This window comes from Pantherophis guttatus, chromosome 2 (genome assembly GCF_059756535.1).
Source record: "Pantherophis guttatus breed Tessera chromosome 2, ASM5975653v1, whole genome shotgun sequence".
Taxonomy (NCBI): Eukaryota; Metazoa; Chordata; class Lepidosauria; order Squamata; family Colubridae; genus Pantherophis; species Pantherophis guttatus.
In genome coordinates, this window is record NC_142064.1 from 287,510,714 (window position 1) to 287,529,492 (window position 18,779).

Genomic DNA, 18,779 nt, shown 5'->3' on the forward strand with positions numbered 1-18,779 from the left:
GTCCATAATTCATGGGGCTGAATCAATCCCCCTCCTGTTTCTAAGGACGAACAAGAGTTCTAAGAATTCAAAGCCCCATTCAAAGATGGGAATGAGGGTGACTTTCTTGACTGAGAGAGAGATAAACAAAACTTCACCTGGAAAGGAGAGAAAGGAAAGATACATTCAAGAAGCACAGTCCCTGAATGGCCCAATGTTTGTGCCACACGGAGTGTGACCTGAGACATTTATCCTTTTCTGATGCAAGATCCCTTTCAAGTTGCTTCAGTCTGATGTTTACATCAAAGGCGATCACTGGAGAAATATCAGGAGAGATCTCACAGATCAGGATTTTAATAATTACTGTAAGAAGCAACGTCTCCTCTGGGAATCCTGAACTACATCTGGGCTTCTGGAAAAGCTGGAGGAAAGCATAGTGAAAAATCATAGATATACCACTAGAGGGCACTGTTCTGAAGAACAGTCCGTCTGGACTATTGTAACGCTCTCTACATGGGGCTCCCCTTGAGGAGCACTCGGAGGCTCCAACTGGTGCAGAGTGCGGCCGCGCAGGTGGTGACGGGAGCAACGTGGCGCTCCCATGTAACACCTCTCCTGCGCGAGCTGCACTGGATCCCGGTGGTCTTCCGAGTGTGCTTCAAGGTTTTGGTTATCACCTTTAGAGTGCTCCATGGTTTAGGACCTGGTTATTTACGGGACCGCCTGCTACCACCAATAGCCTCCCACTGACCAGTACGCTCCCATAGAGAGGGGCTCCTCCGGGTGCCGTCGGCTAAACAATGTCGACTGGCGGCCCCCAGGGGGAGAGCCTTCTCTGTGGGGGCACCTACTATCTGGAACGAGCTCCCCCCGGAGATACGGAGGATCCCGGATCTGCGTACCTTCCGTCGCGTGCTCAAGACTTTCTTATTTCATCAAGCTGGCCTGACCTAAGTCTTTCCCCTTTTTAAATGGAAATTTTAAATTTGGTTTTAAATTATTGGGGTTTTAAATTTGTTCAGCCAAATTATTTAATTCGTATTAGTTTATTTTAAATTTTGTATCTATATGTTTTATTCTATGGCTGTTCACTGCCCTGAGTCCTTTGGGAGTAGGGCAGTATACAAATTCAATAAAATAAAATAAAATAAAATAAAATAAAATAAAATAAAATAAAATAAAATAAAATAAAATAAAATAAAATAAAATAAAATAAAATAAAATAAAATAAAATAAAATAAAATAAAATAAAATAAAATAATAAAATAAAATAAAATAAATAAGAGGTTGTGGTCCTTCCTTCCTGAACACGTCTAGAAAGTGATGCTGAAGAAAGATAGTTCAACACCCAGGAAATTGGGTGTTGTCCTTCAATGTACTCTCTTGTCTCCAGAGACTCCTGGGGAAGGTCACCCAGAACTATAGAGTTTGGTTCCACCTTAGTGTCAGACGTGGAAGCCATCTTTTACATTTGGGCCTTCACACCCACCACATTTTCTACTGTGAGAAAAGGGGTGGGGATTGCATAGAGTACAGGAAATATGTAGTCAAAATAACATTCTTTTCTCAGAGAATCAAGGCCACCTTGCCCTGCAGCTGCAATGAGGTGACTGGGAGGCATCTCCAGTTTTGGATGGTGCCTGATTGGATCATATCATGGATATGTGGGTGCAGGGGGAAGGGACTTGAACTTTCTTTTGGGTGGGGAAATCCTGGAAACTTTCAGATTCAGGTTTTCCCAGATGTGCCAATATGACATCTCTAATAAAATGGAACTTTGAGGAAATTCAAGCTTCGGAGTCCTCATTTGTTGGAGGTGTTACCTGGAACCCTGACACTTAGATTCATGACGCTTCATTCTAATACTGCCTGTATAAATATTCAGGCTACAAAAAAAAAAAAAAAAAGATATTTGGGAATTCAATTGACAGCAAGATGCATCACACTTAGAGAAGATAACTATGGCAAATTAATGGCGCAAATTAGGTCTGATTTGGAAAAATGGGGAAAATTACAGTATCTCTAATGGACAGGGTAGCCACCATCAAAATGAATGTTCTTCCAAAAATGTTGTTTTTATTCCAATGCATACCAATTCGGCTCAAAAAAGATTTTTTTACAAATTTGGAGAGACTCATTTCAAAATTCATATGGCAAGGGAAACGACTGAGAATCAGATTCAAATTATTACAAGATGTTAGAAAAGAGGAGGATTTGGCCTACCAGACTGGACAAATTATTATCCGGCAGCGGCGTTGGTTTGGCTAAGTGAGTGGATGCATCTTAAAAACCCAAGACTATTGGCACTAGAAGGTCATGACTTACAGACAGGGTGGCATGCTATTCTATGGGAGGAAAAACATCTAGTCCATCAGTACTTCTGGAGGCATTATATAAGGAGAGCACTATTGGATATTTGGAAAAAAACAAAAAGAAATAATTACATGGAAATTCCTAAATGGGCGTCAACATTAGAAATGTACACACAAATTTGACAAAACGAGGGAGAGCTGTCACCTATAAAGATATTTTGAATGAGAAAGGAGAATTAAAAGTGAGAAATACTTTAAAGGAAGAAGGAATCGAATTGGTGGGAATGCCCAAAGGCACAGAAATTTTGGAATTTAGTAAAGAACTGACTGGAAGAAATTTTGTCAACAAATATAGAAGTCAAACCAGAATTTTTCTTACTGGGAATTATAGAAAGAAAATATAAGAAAGATACAAATTATTTATTACTGCATATACTCACAGTGGCACGAATAGCCTTCGCTCAAAAATGGAAAGAGAAAGATATTCCAACTGAAGGGGAAATACTACTGAAAATCTTTAACTGTGCAGAAATGGACAGACTCACTTTGGAACTCAAGGATAAAAGCGAAATTAAGTACTACAAAATCTGGGAACAATTTTATGATTGGATGGATTACAAGACGGTAGCCATGTTACTTGTTTAATTATTCTGGTCAGGCCCAATATAAAACACTGAAGTCTTTCTTATAACAAAGGTATTTATTTCTTGTCTTCCTCAGGATTACATTTGGACAGCTGCGGTTCTGACAGGAGCAACGACTTATATACAGAGGAGGCGGGGCAAAAGGTAAGTAGGGACCAATGGCAAGGAGCATGATGACATCACAAAATATCATATATACAGATATACATATTTACAGAAAACAAGTTAGGTATTTTCAATTGTAACAAATCCCCCTCTAAAATACCTAACTAATAGTAAATTATTAATTTTATATATGTACATTAAGTTTAGAAGTTAAATATACATGTTGTTTGGTTGCTAAGGGTTTAGTGAGAATGTCTGCAATTTGTTCACTAGTATCGCAATGAACAGCTTTAATAAATCCTATACTCGATAATTGTCTCACATGTTTATATTTGATATCGATATGTTGAGATCTTTGGCCTATTGCCTCGGAAGCTGATATATCTATTGCTGCTTTATTATCTTCATTGATGATAATTGGATAAATGGGTTCATCCCATATATTAGACAACAAATCATCAAACCAGGTTAGGTTATTGACTGCTTTAGATAGGCAAACGTATTCGGCTTCTGCTGTAGAGGTGGCAATTAAAGTTTGTTTGCCAGTATACCAATGTACCGTGCAACCATTTATAAGGAAAACATAACCAGAGGTACTTTTGCGGCTCTTTGGGTCTCCAGCCCAATCTGCATCAGCATAACAGGTCAAAGTTGGCTTTTCAGAAATGAATGGTTCTAAATATAAACAGACATCATCACTAGATTTCAGATATCTTAGAATTCTTTTGATTCCTTCCCAATGATATACGCTAGGGTTGCTTACGTGTCTTGACAACAGATTAACAGCAAGGATGATATCTGGTCTGGTCCAATTGGAAATATACAGTAATGATCCAATAATAGATCTATACAAAGTGTTTTCTTTGAATGGCTCGTGTTCATTGTGCATGTTTCTATTGAAGTCAGTTGACATGGGTGTCTCGCAAGTTTTTGAGTTTATCATATTGCACTTTTGTATAAGTTCTATAATTTTTTCTTTTTGGGACAATTTGAACCCCTTATCGGTTTTATCAATTTGGACTCCTAAATATTTGTTTACCTTTCCTAATATTTTTAAGTTGAAATGTTTACCCAATTGTTCAGCAAATTCATCACATTTGATTTTATCATGTCCAAAATACAATATGTTGTCAACATAGATCAGTACATATTCAATAGAATTATTCTTTCTTTTAGTGAAAAAACATAGATCAGATGAAGTAGCTATAAAACCCATATCTTTAAGTATTTTTGACAGACATTCATACCATTGTTTACCAGACTGTTTTAATCCGTAAAGACTCTTATTTAATAGCCAAATCTCTCCCTTTTTTGTATTCTTTCCTGGGGGTGCCTTCACATATATTTCTTTATCAAGATCAGCATGTAGATATGCAGTTTGTACATCAAACTGATATACGTCTAAATTTAAAATGGAAGCTAATACTAATGCAGTCTTTACACTTTCTGCTCTAACAGTTGGAGAGTATGTGTCTTCATAGTCATCAGGGAATCTTTGGGCAAATCCTTGAGCTACTAACCTAGCTTTATATAGTAATTTGCCATCTTCTAGCTCTTTGATTTTAAATATCCATTTAGTACCAATGGGGGACTTTTCTGTGGGGAGATCTGCTGGTGAGTACACGTTTAGTTCCTTCAAACTATCCATCTCCTTTCTCATTGCTTCCTCCCACTTATTTTTCTCTTCTAGAGGTAATTTAAGTATATCATCATATGTATTGGATGTCAGATTTTTTGCATGGAGAGATAGTATGTAATCATCAAATCTTTTTGGAATTGCACCCCTATTTGATCTAATGGGTCTATCAGGAGGTTGTTCATTGCTATGCATATACTTAGCTTCCCTTTCAGTTAGTGGGTCTACCCACTATAGAATGTCCTTTCTTCCATTCATCATTAATTATTTTTGGATATTTGGGTTTGTTTGTCGTTATAATTTTGGGGTTGGTATCTAGTGAATAATGTTTTCTGTGTGCGTGTGTAGTGTTTTCTGATTCTGGGTATATTTCGTTGAGGTGTATTTTTGACCAATTTGCATGTTCATGGAACACGGCAGATCTGGACACAATGAAATGGTTATTTTTATCAATGAAGCGATATCCCTTGGTTCCTGATTCGTACCCCATGAATATTAATCTTTTGGATACTTTCTCTCCTTTGTGTCTCAATTGTCTAGGTACATATACATCAGCAGTTACGCCAAATATGTGTAAATGCCCAATTTTTGGTTTTTTGCCATACATGAGTTCATATGGAGTTTTGTTGATAGCACTTGACAATAAGCGGTTTAGAGTATAATTAGAATAAGTAAGGGCCTCAGCCCAGAAGGATTGGTTTAGACCAGCATCATCTAACACACATTAGCCATGGTTTGTAGTAAACCATTCTTTCTCTCTGAGACTCCATTTTGAAAGGGTGAGAAGGGACAAGATTTAAAGTGTAATATTCCCTGTAATTTTAGCCAATTGGAAAATTCGTTGGATAAAAATTCTGACCCTCTGTCGGTCATTATTTGTTTAATTTTAATATTATGCTGAGTTTCTACCATTTTAAAGAATTCCTTGAATTTTTTGAAGACTTCACTTTTATGGTTAAGGGTGTACACGAACTCAAACCTGCTGTAATCATCGACTATAGTTAGAAAGTATCTTTTTCTATATTTGATTGAAGGTTTCATTGGGCCTACAACATCCATATGAACTAACTGAAAAATTGAATGTGTGGTGCGAGTGGCTTTTTTGGGCTTAGGTTTGTTTTGGAGCTTGGATGAATTGCATACGAAGCATTCCAAATAATTTTTACAATTTTTTATTTTTAAGTCTTCGGAACATTCTATCATTTTCCGTATAACAGGGAAACTTTCATGTCCTAGCTTTCTGTGGAGTAAATGGGTACAGTTGTCGTGTATAGGTTTACCATTGTGTAAATTTTCTGATATAGTGGTTTCAACAGTTGGTATATTATTACCCCCTTCATGACTATCTGACTCTGCCTCTTTGTTTTTTAATTGATAGTGTGCACAGATTAATTCGTTATTTTGTGGTAGTAGATATGTTAGTCCTTCATTAGTGAATAGTTTGCCTATGTTCCTGTTGTTTTTAGTCATGAATACTTTTCCACTTTTGAACGTGGTCTCTACCCCATTTTCTATGCTTAGTTTTAGAGTTGCCAATATATTATTTGGAATTTCGGGTATAAATAGCACCCCCTTTATTTTTCCTATACCTTTTATATGCGTGTCACCTACTCCTCTTACTAGGACTTCATTTTGGTTTGCTACTTTTATGTAATATTCCCTTTCTGTGAAGTTGTTGAGGATTTTTCTATTGTGAGTTGTGTGGCTTGTGGCTCCAGAGTCAATGAGCCATGTGTTGAGTGAATCTGACGTTGATGTATTACTGTCTTTTATTCCATATAGTGATCCATTTTTGTTTTCCCTAGGGTTGTCTCTGTATATTTTCTTTTCTTTTGAATGTGGTGATTCCCTGCATTTATATCTGTAGTCAGGAGAAGTTCTATCTAAGAAATGTATTCTTCTATCTTTGTGATAATATGTATCTCTATATCCTGCGTTCTTGGGGCAGTCTCTTTTTTGATGTCTTTCAGATCCACATATTGAGCATTCATGTGGGTACCTGTCTCTGACTCTGAAATCTGTCCTTTTTTTATTTCTACCTTCCCTTTGATGTACAGATCGTTCCCTTCTAAGTTTGTCTTCAGCTATAAGTTTATTGGTAAGGTTTTCTAAGGTAAGATGTTCTAAACTTAAGCTATCAAGTAAAGTGATGTAGTTATCCCAGCTGGTGTCTAATGAATTGATTATAATGCTTTTCATAGTGCTATCAGATATATTTCCCCCCCTTTGGATGAGCTCTGCTCTGGTTGCATTCAGATTTAGGATATGTTCGCTCATAGATGTATCATGTTTTAGTCTGGCAGAATAGAATTCTCTTGAAATTCTAGTAGTTGTGGCTACACTTTTGCTATAAAACAAATTAAATAATTTTTGGTATGTTTCAGATACGGTTAGATTATGTTCAAGACTAGGAAAAATACTTGGGGAAATAGAAGCAATTAATATATAATAAGCCTTATGATGGAGGCAGTCTATTTCATAAGTCCAAGGTTTGTCTGGTGGATCATCAATAAAGAATAAAATGTTTTCCCTCAAATATATAATTTGTAAATACTGGCTCTATTCCATTAAGTTGCTTCCATCTAATTTTAATTTTATAAAGTCTGTAAGTAGTGTCCCAGAGTGTTGTGAGAAATTATTTATATTCAGGAGCTGTCCATGGTTTAAGACCTTAGCATACTCGCAATAAGGCATAGGTATGGTAGAGGCATGTCTGTATTTACTTATCTCTATGTTTTGGCTAGATCTGTGCTGACTTGTATTTATGTCTTCTTCTTTTTTCTTTGCAGGTTCGTTCTGCGCATGCTCAGTCCTCATTCTTCCCCAGCAGTCGACGAGAGAGGATCCTGTGCTTGCGGCTCCCGGGATGAAGTCCCAGTCGGCCTTCTGTTCTTCGGCTTTGTTTCCGGAGGGCCTCTGGTGGCTGAAGAATGCCCGGGATGCTGTCCAGCTCATCGGGAAGTCTCCGGAATCGCGGCGATCGGAGAAAAATCCACCGGAGGCTTGGCGGCCATGTTCCTCGATGCGGCCTGGAAGCAGAGCTCGATGCGGACCACCATCAGCGGTGAAATCAGGTCGCTCAGCAAGGTGTTCTGCGGTAGGTAAGTATGGTTGCCAGTGCGTCTTTTCTCGGGCGACTATTTCTTCTTTTAGATAGTCTAGTTCTTTTTGACTTTTGATAGGTGTTAGTTTAGAAATTTCTTTTGCATTTTCTGATTGTGTCTTTGGTATTTTTAGTTTAGTCCCGAATGCTGCAGTTAACACCTGCATGGCATTATCTATTTCAAGTTCAGTAGGTTGAGTGTTATATTGGTTAAATAGTTGTTTTTTATTTATTTCTGGACTCGGGTAGGCATCTTCTTGGTAGGTTTTGTTTCCCGCTTTGTAATTTAAAATTTGGGATTCCTTTAATGATTGGTTGGCCATTTTGAGAGTATTAGGTAGACAAGATGGCCACCATGAAAAAGGCGCGAAACTATCGCCATCTTCAGCGTTAGTTTTGTAGTCAGGGGTTGACTTTCTTACCTTGGATTTTTCTTGTTTATTATGTTTGATTTTGTTATCTGCTGCTGTTCCATGATTGTTTATTATGCTGCGGAGTTTCACAAGCAGATTTGATTCATCTGTAGTTGTTTCTATTAATTCTAGTATTTTCATTTTACTTCATCTTCTTTGTTTGAGGCTGAGGGGGTTTCTTCTGTTCCAGCTAGTGGTTGTTTGTGTTGTGTTAGTAGTTCATTTTCGTGTAATTGTATGTGTTTCTTCATGTCTTCAGTTAGTGTGTTTTTGTCAGGAGTCAGCTGGGCTGCCATTCTTCTTGTTATATATCTAGTGGCAGGTCTTCTTTTGTCTTTTTGTGATTCTTGCATTTTTATGTTTGGTTGGGCCTACCAAACCATCCTCTTGCTACCAATTTGTTACTTGTTTAATTATTCTGGTCAGGCCCAATATAAAAGACTGAAGTCTTCCTTATAACAAAGGTATTTATTTCTTGTCTTCCTCAGGATTACATTTGGACAGCTGCGGTTCTGACAGGAGCAACGACTTATATACAGAGGAGGCGGGGCAAAAGGTAAGTAGGGACCAATGGCAAGGAGCATGATGACATCACACAATAACATATATACAGATATACATATTTACAGAAAACAAGTTAGGTATTTTCAATTGTAACAAGCCAAGACAAATGTATATAGTGTTAGAACAAAAATATAGATGTTATTATAGATAAATGTATGTTTAAGAACTATATGTTTATATGAGTACTAATATTGAGTACTAATATTATTGTAAAGCGACAGAAGATGTTTGGAACCAGTGATATCATATCTATGTCCAATATTTTTTTTCTTTAATTTTGTATTGTTCATCAAAAACTTTTTAAAAAGAAAGAAAGAAAAAAGAAATTTTATTTGCTCTAGAAATATCAACTTTGGGGGAACATTTGAGACAAAGGATCTGGAAATAGATAATTGGCCAACTGTATCATTGGGTAAATATGGAATACGTTATCGGGATAGACTTTTTTTTCTTTATACTTGCCCCTCAGTACTAATATAAGACACCAAAAACCTTTATACTTTGACGTGTCTTTGTTTACTAAACAAACTGCAGGCAGTATGATGTCCCCCTTGGACAACTTCCCAGATTCCTCCTCAGAAGTCAGCTCAAGGGAGGATGAGTTCATTCCTGGCCTGTCAGGAACTGGGTTCATTAATGGCTCTGAACACCTGGCCAAAAGAGTTTTAGACTTTCCCCAGTTTCAGCTGGGAAAAGTTTTCCAAAAACGACACTAAAATCATATGTTTGCTGTCTATTACAAAAGATTACAAAAAATAAAGATTTTACAATTTGGAAAGATGTGGTGTTCTTTCTTTTTAAATGTACTGAGGAGGATCCTACCCAATGACTGGTAAACTTGTTTCAAACATTTCTCTGTTTATTTATTCAGTCGGTCAGCCGATATTAAAATCTCATTTCTTATCTTGTCCTTCACTAATTTCATCACAATTTAAATTATTAATGTATTTATTTTACATTTGATGATTATCTTTAGTTAGTCTCACATTCTCTGTATGTTTATTTCTTTTGATTTTAAATAACCTTAATTGTCCCAACAACCATACAAACTCAATAATAACTGATACAAATAATTAAGTGTTATGACCCTAAGAAAATACTTCATGATCAGATACCGACTTTGATCATTAAATGTTCCTTAGTATTTAGATCTGGTCTCAGGATGATAATGTAGCACTTGGGGAAGAAGATGCAGCCCAGCAGGCCAGCCCCAGAAGCCAAGATGGAGAAAACCTGCACGGCCACCATGGATTTCCCTTTGGTGCTCAAGTAGGTGGGCAGGAAGGAGATCCAGACGCTGCAGAAGACCAGCATGCTGAAGGTGATCAGTTTGGCTTCATTGAAGGCCCCAGGCAAGTTCCTGGCCAGGAAAGCCACTGTGAAGCAAATGGCAGCAAGGAAACCCATGTAGCAGAGAACCACATAAAACATGGTCACAGAGCCTTCATTGCACTGAAGGATGATCACTCCTGATTGGGAGTGCAGGTCAAAATCACGAAAAGGAGGAGAAACTCCCAGCCAGATTCCACAAATTACCATTTTTCCAGCAGAACCAGAAAGGATGATGGAGTTGGCCAAGCTCTTCCCCAACCATCTCCTCACCCTGTTCCCTGGTTTGGTGGCCAGGAAGGCCAGCACTACCATGATTGTTTTGGCTAACACACAAGACACAGCTACTGAGAAGATGATGCTGAACATTGTTTGTCGGAGAAGGCAGGTGGCTTTCCTTGGTCGGCCAATGAAGAAAAAGGAGGACAAGAAGCAAAGCAAGAGGGAAACCAGGAGGATGTAGGACAGGTCCCGGTTGTTAGCTTTGACAATGGGAGTTTCTAGGTATTTAAGGAATATGACTAAAACAAGGCCTGTTGTTAAAAACAAGAGTACAGCAAAGGAGACCAGGATGATGCCCAGAAGTTCTTCATAGGACAGGAAGGTTATTCTTTTGGGGATACATTGCCTTCTGTCATCAGTGGGATATTTGTCATCTGGGCACTTGGTGCATTTTTCAGTATCTGAGAAAACAGTAAGTAATATTATTTTTATAGTCCCTCCATTCACATTCCAAGAAAGACCTTCTTTGGATGACAGCTGATACCGAAGAGACAGGAAAGCCCGAGTTCCTCTGGTGTTACTCACCTTCCTGTGTGGAGATGGTCCCCTCCGGACAAGGAATACAATCGTAGCAGCAAATTGGTTCTTCTTTCCGAGCCCGTTTTACAAATCCAGGGTGACATTTCTCCACACATTTGGACTGAGGCATAGACTAAGCAGAAAAACAACATTCATTCCAAAATATCTGCCAAATTTTTATTTCTTACATTGATTGATGATTAAAATAAAATGTTGTCCACCTTTTTTCAACTTTATTATCTACATACTATAGATGTACTTTCATGGGCCACTGAAAGGAGGAAATGCCTCCCATGCTTTGCCCAAGAGTGTGAGAGGCAACAGGCTTTTAAGGGGCTGCTGGAAAGAAGGGGGGGCAATGTATTTTCCAAAGCCCCAGAAGGCAAAACAAGAAGCAATGGATGGAAACTGAACAAAGAGAGAAGCAACCTGAAACTAAGGAGAAATTTTCTGACAGTGAGAACCAATATAGATGCAGAAATATTTCAGTCATAATTTCACATATAAAATAGCCATTTGCGCATATTGTTCAAAACAGTCATTAGTATTATGGCTGATGTTTGACAACAAACCTAAAAGTCAAAGATCACAAGAGTGCTTCTTTCTCTGTATGTATACAAAGCATCACATACCAGGAATAGCATATTAAGATGGACTTATGCAACCTGATGTACAAAATAAACACACACATATTCATGCTCTGGACTATAGACATTGAATGCATGTAAATCCCTGAAAAATATGTGGTAGTCCTGGGCAAAATAAAGGCAATAAAATTACTCTAGGTGTAGGGACGGTGTAAAATATTAACACATGATAAATAATGGAACAATTAAAAATAAAAGCACAGCGTTTTCTCTCTCTCTCCCTTCTTTCTTTCTTTCTTTCTTTCTTTCTTTCTTTCTTTCTTTCTTTCTTTCTTTCCTTTCTTTCATTCATTCATTCATTCATTCATTTATTTATTAGTTCGATTTATATGCCACCCTTCTCCGGAAACTCAGGGAGGCTTATAATGCGTTAAGCAATAGCCTTCATACTTTTGTACATACCTGCTTAGTAGGGCCTTTGCCCCCCCCTCCAAAGCGGTGTTCTTTTTTATACAAAGTCACCTTATTGCCCCTACAATCCGTCTCTCTCATACACACAAACATACAATCTCCCTTCCTTTCTTTTTCTTCCTCTTCCTCTTTCTTTCTTGTATCTCTCCCCCTTCCTTCCTTCCTCTTTCTTTCTTCCTCTTTCTTTTTTCTTTCTTTGTCTCTTTTTCTTTCTTGTCTCTCTCTCTCCCCCTTCCTCTTTCTTTCTTTTTCTTTTTCTTTCTCTGTCACATTTCTCTATCTCCCTCCCTCTTTCTTTCTTTCTTTTTTCTTTCTTGTCTCTTTCTCCCTTCCTCTCTGTCTTTCTTTGTCTCTCTTCTCTCTCTCTCTCTCTCTCTCTCTCTCTCTCTCTCTCTCTCTCTCTCTCTCTCTCTCTCTCTCTCTCACACACACACACACACACACACACACACACAAACACACCTGGTCTGGGCACAAAGTATCTGTTGTTACAGAAGTTCTAATTTCTCTCTATAATACACCTGATACTAATCAATACCCTATCTCTGAACTACGTAAAGCCTTTGCATGTTTAATTGGCAGTAAGGCTACTCCCTTTCAGTGGGATTTACTCCTAATAGATACACATGATTGCAGGCAGACAGCTAGCTCCATTGTTTAATAGGCTGTAAATAAAATTTCTACATTAACAAAATTTATACCTAAACAACAGAATATAGGAGCAAAAAATCATAGCAATTGTCTGAGCTATGCTTTTCTTCTTTAAATGCAAGTACTACCCATTTTAACCAGACATTAAGACTCGTTAGTTTGGAATACCTGCACTGAACCTTGAGAGTAGTTGGTTGTTATAGAACCAACAACTAAGTAGAAGTTGCTATGGAATTAAAACAATGAAAAAATTGCTCTTCCCCTGTTTCTACCCTCCCTCTTTTTCTCCCCTCCAGTTTCTTTTAGCTTTGGCTCTGGTGCCGATAGAGAGAATTATCTTTTGCTTGTGAAGTCCTCCTCCATTTTTTCCCACCCAGCTGGAGAAAGACAGGAGAGGGTTGCTGCTGCTCCTATCAGTCCCAGCACAACAGCTGCATGCAACACTGGCGGCTTCAGGAGGCACTGGCTGGCAGAGAGATGGGAGCCTGCAACCTTTGTAGCCATGCAGCTGCAGAGCTTCCCGAGATCCCCCCCATCCCCCACCCCACCTGCCACCCCAAATTGCGACCCACTGCGAGACGTGCATTTTACCAGAGAGTGACAGCTCCAGGTCATCTCTCAGCCGTTGCATGCAGGGAAAAACTTTTCCACAGTAAAGAAAAACTTCTTGCGACTGCGAGGCAATTAAATTCTCACACTCAAGAGAAATTTTTCTTTACTTTGCAAGGTTTTTCCCTGCACACAACGGCTGAGAGACAACCCAGAGCTGCCAGTGTGCGCTCTGCCAGGCGAGCAGCAGAGCAAGGGATCTGCCGGCTTCCTGTAATCTGCAGTTTACTTGAGAGCACCATGTTCACAAGTAAACTTGCTCACAAGTAAATTGCAGAATAGAGGCAAACAGCAGATCGCTGGCTTACTCAATCTGCTGATCACAGCCAGCAGTTCGCAGACAGTGAAAGAAACTGCCGCCTCCTGCCTCTGTGCATCGAGGAGGCCGAGCAGCAGAGGGAAGAGCACAGGACGGGAGGTGCAGGAAGTGGCTGCCAGCAATGCCCTCAAGTGAACATGATGTGGGTGGGGAGCCTTGACCCCCCCCTTAGGAGCCTCAGTTTACTCGTGAGCACCATTGGCCTTTCTCCCTTCCTCTCCCAGCCAATATTGCTCATGAGTAAACTTCAGCTAAGATCTCTCATGTGCCTCTTTCTCAGGCCAGGCCGGCTGGGGGAAACACACAGGAAGAATTCTGGTGCCGCGATCTCCCGCATGCTCCCCTCCCTCCCCACGCACATCGGTCCACCACCCACTGTCGATATCTCCCCTCTACCAGCTCTCCCTCCACTGCCCACCCACTGGGCAATGCCCTTCGGCCTTACCTTTGCCAGCAGTGGTGAGCAGAAGTACGTAGCTAGATTCTGCAAGTAGTGGTTGGGCAGAGCAGGTGGGCAGGCAAGGTGAGCAAGCATCAGGTGGGAGGGGTGAGCAAGTGGGGACCGGTTCTGGGGTGTGGCCAGACAGAGGTCACTACCTTTTGGGGAACCACACCAAATTTCCATTAACAGTTCTCCCAAACCGGTACAAACTGATAGCAACCAACCTCTGCAAGTCAGGTATTTAAGACAAGGTCCTTTCCATTGAAGAATTACAGTTTTGTTGTTAATCGCTACTTGTTCCCAAGTCTTTCATCCCCTAAGAACCATAGCACTCCAGGACCCCCGGTCCTCCACTGCCTCCCAAAATTAGAACTATCCGAGCCTGCTCTTTCAAGGGACCCTAACACCAACCATACAGAGAGAAAAATTGCCAATATTTTCAACCACCTTGTTGAGAAATTTTAGCCGTGAAAGAGCATCTTGGTCGATAATAAGCCTCTGTCTTTCAAAACTCCCCAGTTGCTCTTGGATGGGTTCCTCCTTGGAGAAAAATAACCAACTTATGATATTCAGATCTGCTGCTACATTTCCACTTTGGTCCAAGTATAGTTTCTCCCAGGAAAAATTGCAAAACTCATTCTTCTCCAGAAACGGATGGAACTAGAATTGAAACATCCAGGAATTTTGAAAACAATTTGGGACACCCTAAAAGGAGGAGCAATTTTAAAGCTGAGCTAGTGAATGAGAGATGTGCACTCTCCTCTTCACTATTCGCCTAAATAGCAAGAGCACTTGGACTAATATACCAGTTCACAATGCTTTTACAGCCCTCTCTAAGTGGTTTATAGAATCAGTATATTGCCCCCAACAATCTAGGTACCCATTTTACCAGGAAGGAAGGCTGAGTCAACCTTGAGCTGGTCAGGGTCGGACTCCTGGAGTTACGGGTGGAGTGAGGGTTAGGGTTAGGGTTAGGGTTAGGGTTAGGGTTAGGGTTAGGGTAAATGCCGCGGCTAAATGCCAAGACTGAATAGCTATCATTCTGGAAAGCTTTAATTGGATTCCTGCAGTGAGGAGGGATTAGGTTAAATGCTCCCAGGTTTAGCGGGATGGAACTATAATTGAAACATCCAGGAATTTTGAAAGCAACTTGAAACATTCTAAAAGGAGGAGCCATTTTAAAGCTGAGCTAGTGAATGAGAGATGTTCAGTCCCCTCTTCACTATTTGCCTAAATAGCAATAGCACTTAAACTAATATCCCACTTCACACTGCTTTTACAGCCCTCTCTAAGTGATTTATAGAATAAGCATATTACCCCCAACAACCTTAAGCTGGTCAGGATCTGGGTAACCATTTTACCAACCTTGGAAGGATGGAAAGCTAAGTCAACCTTGATTCTGTCATGCTACTTACAAACCCATAAGTACAGGAATTTATTTATAATGTATACATTTTAAATAATTTTATAATAGCAGTGTTTAATATAAAAATATAATTGTCACAGTGCCTGCTCTTTGGAACATAATCCTGTGAACTAAATCTGACCTCCACTTGGCCTAACCTGTTGTTTTTTTGGAGAAAATGGTTCCCCTACATCAGCATTGGATTTTTTTCTAAATAGGAACTAGGTATGATGGATCCTTGTCAGGACCACATACCTGCCATGGCTCTAGCTTTGCAGCCCCCCATCTCTCTTTCTTCTCTGTTTTTCTCCTCCTAGATATTGAGGAATATGCAACATTCAAGACATGGGCCAGAGTCTTAGCAACAGTAGAAAAACGGTGTTCATTTTGTATTGGAATTCTATTCTTTTTCTCTTGCATGTCCAGTGGTGCTATCTGGGTGCATCGTCTCCGGCCCTTGACAGAAAGGACGTGCTTTGAAAAAGAACAGCGAAAAAACTGGTCTTCAAATTTGGAATCCTTGAAAAGACTGGGTTGAAAGGCGTCATCATTTGGCCATTTTCTTTCCTGAAAAGCAAAGGCCCAAATGCTATGGATATATTTGGAAAGTGGATGCCTTTTCAGTGACACTTTCTCCACGACTGTCGTGATCCAGACTTTCCCTTCAATGGGTCCTGGCAAACCTTCAATTGTTACATGGATGTGTTGAATTCTATCCAAAAGGGAAGCGTATTCTATGAAGTGAACAAAGACATTGACTTTTCTCCACTTAGAGATGGCATTTCTGAGAGGTTCTGTATGTCTAGGCATTGAGATTACCACACAAATTCCATTTCTGAGAAGCATAGGAGTGAAAGTTCTCATGAAATTCTCTCCCTCCTCTGTGTCTGGTGCAAAGAGATCAATCAAAGTCCATCTGAAATGGAGGAGGAGTTGGACAATTCCTGGATACTGGATCCCATTTTTGGGAAGCATCTGATGGAAAAAAGGAATTTGTCTTTTATCACTCAGAGCCTCTGAAACAATTCCATAACTGATCTGAAGAAGCAATGAAGAATGGTGTATTATGGTTAGATCAGATCAAGTCCAAAATGTAAGATTTTAACATATCCAGTGTGGTTCTCATGAACATATGAGAATAATCCATGGACCACTGGTGGTCTGCGAGAAAATTTTGGTGGTCTGTAGAAAAATTGTTTGCATTTTTATATTGCACTAAATACTATTTATCTTTTTCTAAAATCCACAGAATTTAAAATAATGAATTTGGTGGTCTCTGAAGTCCGAAGGTTTGGTGACACCTGGAACAGTCTATTGTTCTTAACCCTTAAGCCATATCAAGATACAGAATACAAAATGCAGAATATTAACAAGATTGAATATTATCATTCATCTAATCTGAGGTCTGAGATACTGCTCTTTCTCTTTTCTAATAAAATTGACATTCAAATAATAGATGTGCTATGTCTTCTATCTCTAGAGCACTGCAAATGCAAATCAGTTCATTTTAGAGATTTACTTATATGTTCCCTATTTAACATTCTGTCCAGCTACTCAAATCTTGCTTGAGTAAATATTTATGCCTCCTCTGGATCCTAATCCCTAGCCATGACAATGGCCATGAGAAAAGCAGTTCATGATTTTCATAGAAAAGATATGATTGAATCTATTACCCACCCACCAACAACCTGCTCATTTTGCCAAATAGAGAAACAAAAAAACACACGTGTGGGACTTTGTAGGGGCCTACTAATGTTGACATCTGAATGGAGATGTCATCAAGAGATCCATCAAGAACAGCCATCAGGTTGTCCTTCTTTCCACAGCTGTAGTTGGGAACATTGGCTTCTCCAGTTGAGAGTATGTCCAGCAAGGCATCTGAAGTTCCAAGGGTGCTGAAATAATTGTCATGGATGTTGTAGCCAAGTGTGAGATTGTACAAAAGCTGAGAATTCTTATTGACTTGCTGAATGGCAAAAATGAAGCATAGGATTCTTGCTGGATCAGTAGATGAACTACTGTAAAAAATGTTCATGATAACATCATCTCTAACAACAACAAAATATATTTTCATTTGTTCCTCTTTCTCTCCACAAGCCCATTCAGTCTTAAGCCAAAAGTGTCCAACATAAGAATAAAGTTATAGTCACCCATCACCGTTTAATTGTTATGAGTGTTGAGAAGGTGGGATGGAGATTTAATATTTAAAATATATCATTATTTGTAATAGTGCTCATTTTTGATTTGTGAAATGACCAAGATTCAAAATCATTCAATCATTAAAATAGAATCATCAGCAAAGAGGACTTATAAATGATCCAGAAAAGCAATTCTAAAAACAAGCCATCCCCTATTCCATACCAGGGTCAGGTACTGAATATCAATGAATGGTTATAAAAATAGGGAAATGGGTGGGGCAGCGGAAACTACAAACTTTTCAATAAGATAGTTGTGATTAACTCAGGATTGTACAAGAGGGGAAAATTATTTGGACTTTGGTGGGCAGGGTTGTTCCATTTTTGGATTTGGGTCTCTTAAAATAAGATGTAAGAGACAATCCAGGGAAATCCAAATGATTCAAGAAATTAAACAGGTCCTGCAATATAGGAGTAGCTGAAAGAAATGAAGAAGAGTGTTAGGACTGCAAAAGGAAGGAATGCAACTCCATCACACTGAATGACTTACGAGGGAGATTGAGTATAAGGAGCTGTGTTGAAAGACAGCATTATATGGGATATTAATGTGGCAAAGGAGACTATACCAATGAGGTGGTCTCCTGGCCTGTAATAACTCCGTAGGTTTTTTCCCTCATGTTCCTCCAAACTCAGCAGGCACTTCATTCTCAGTTTCCCAGAGACTGGCTGGGACATCAGCAGCAGCAGAAGCAGAAGGAGGAGGTCCATAATTCATGGGGCTGAATCAATCCCCTTCCTGTTTCTACGGAAGAACAAGAGAGTTCGAAGAATTCAAAGCACCATTCAAAGATGGAAATGAGAGTGACTTTCTTGACCGAGAGAGAGATTAACAGAAATTCACCTGGAGAGGAGAGAAAGGAAAGGTACATTCAAGAAGCACAGTCCCTGAATGTCTCAAAATTTGTGCCACACAGAGTGTTATCTGAGTCGTTCATCCTTTTCTGATGCAATATCCCTTTCAAGTTGCTTCAGTCTGATATTTACATCAAAGGTAACCACTGGAGAAATATCAGGAGAGATCTCACAGACCAGGATTTTAATAATTACTGTAAGAAGCATCATCTCCTCTGGAGATCCTGAACTACCTCTGGGCCTCCATGTGCGGAGGAGAAGCTGGAGAAAAGTATATTGAAAAATCATAGATATACCCCTAGAGGCCTCTGGTTTGAAGTGGTTATGATCCTTCCTTTCTGAACATGTCTAGAATGTGATGC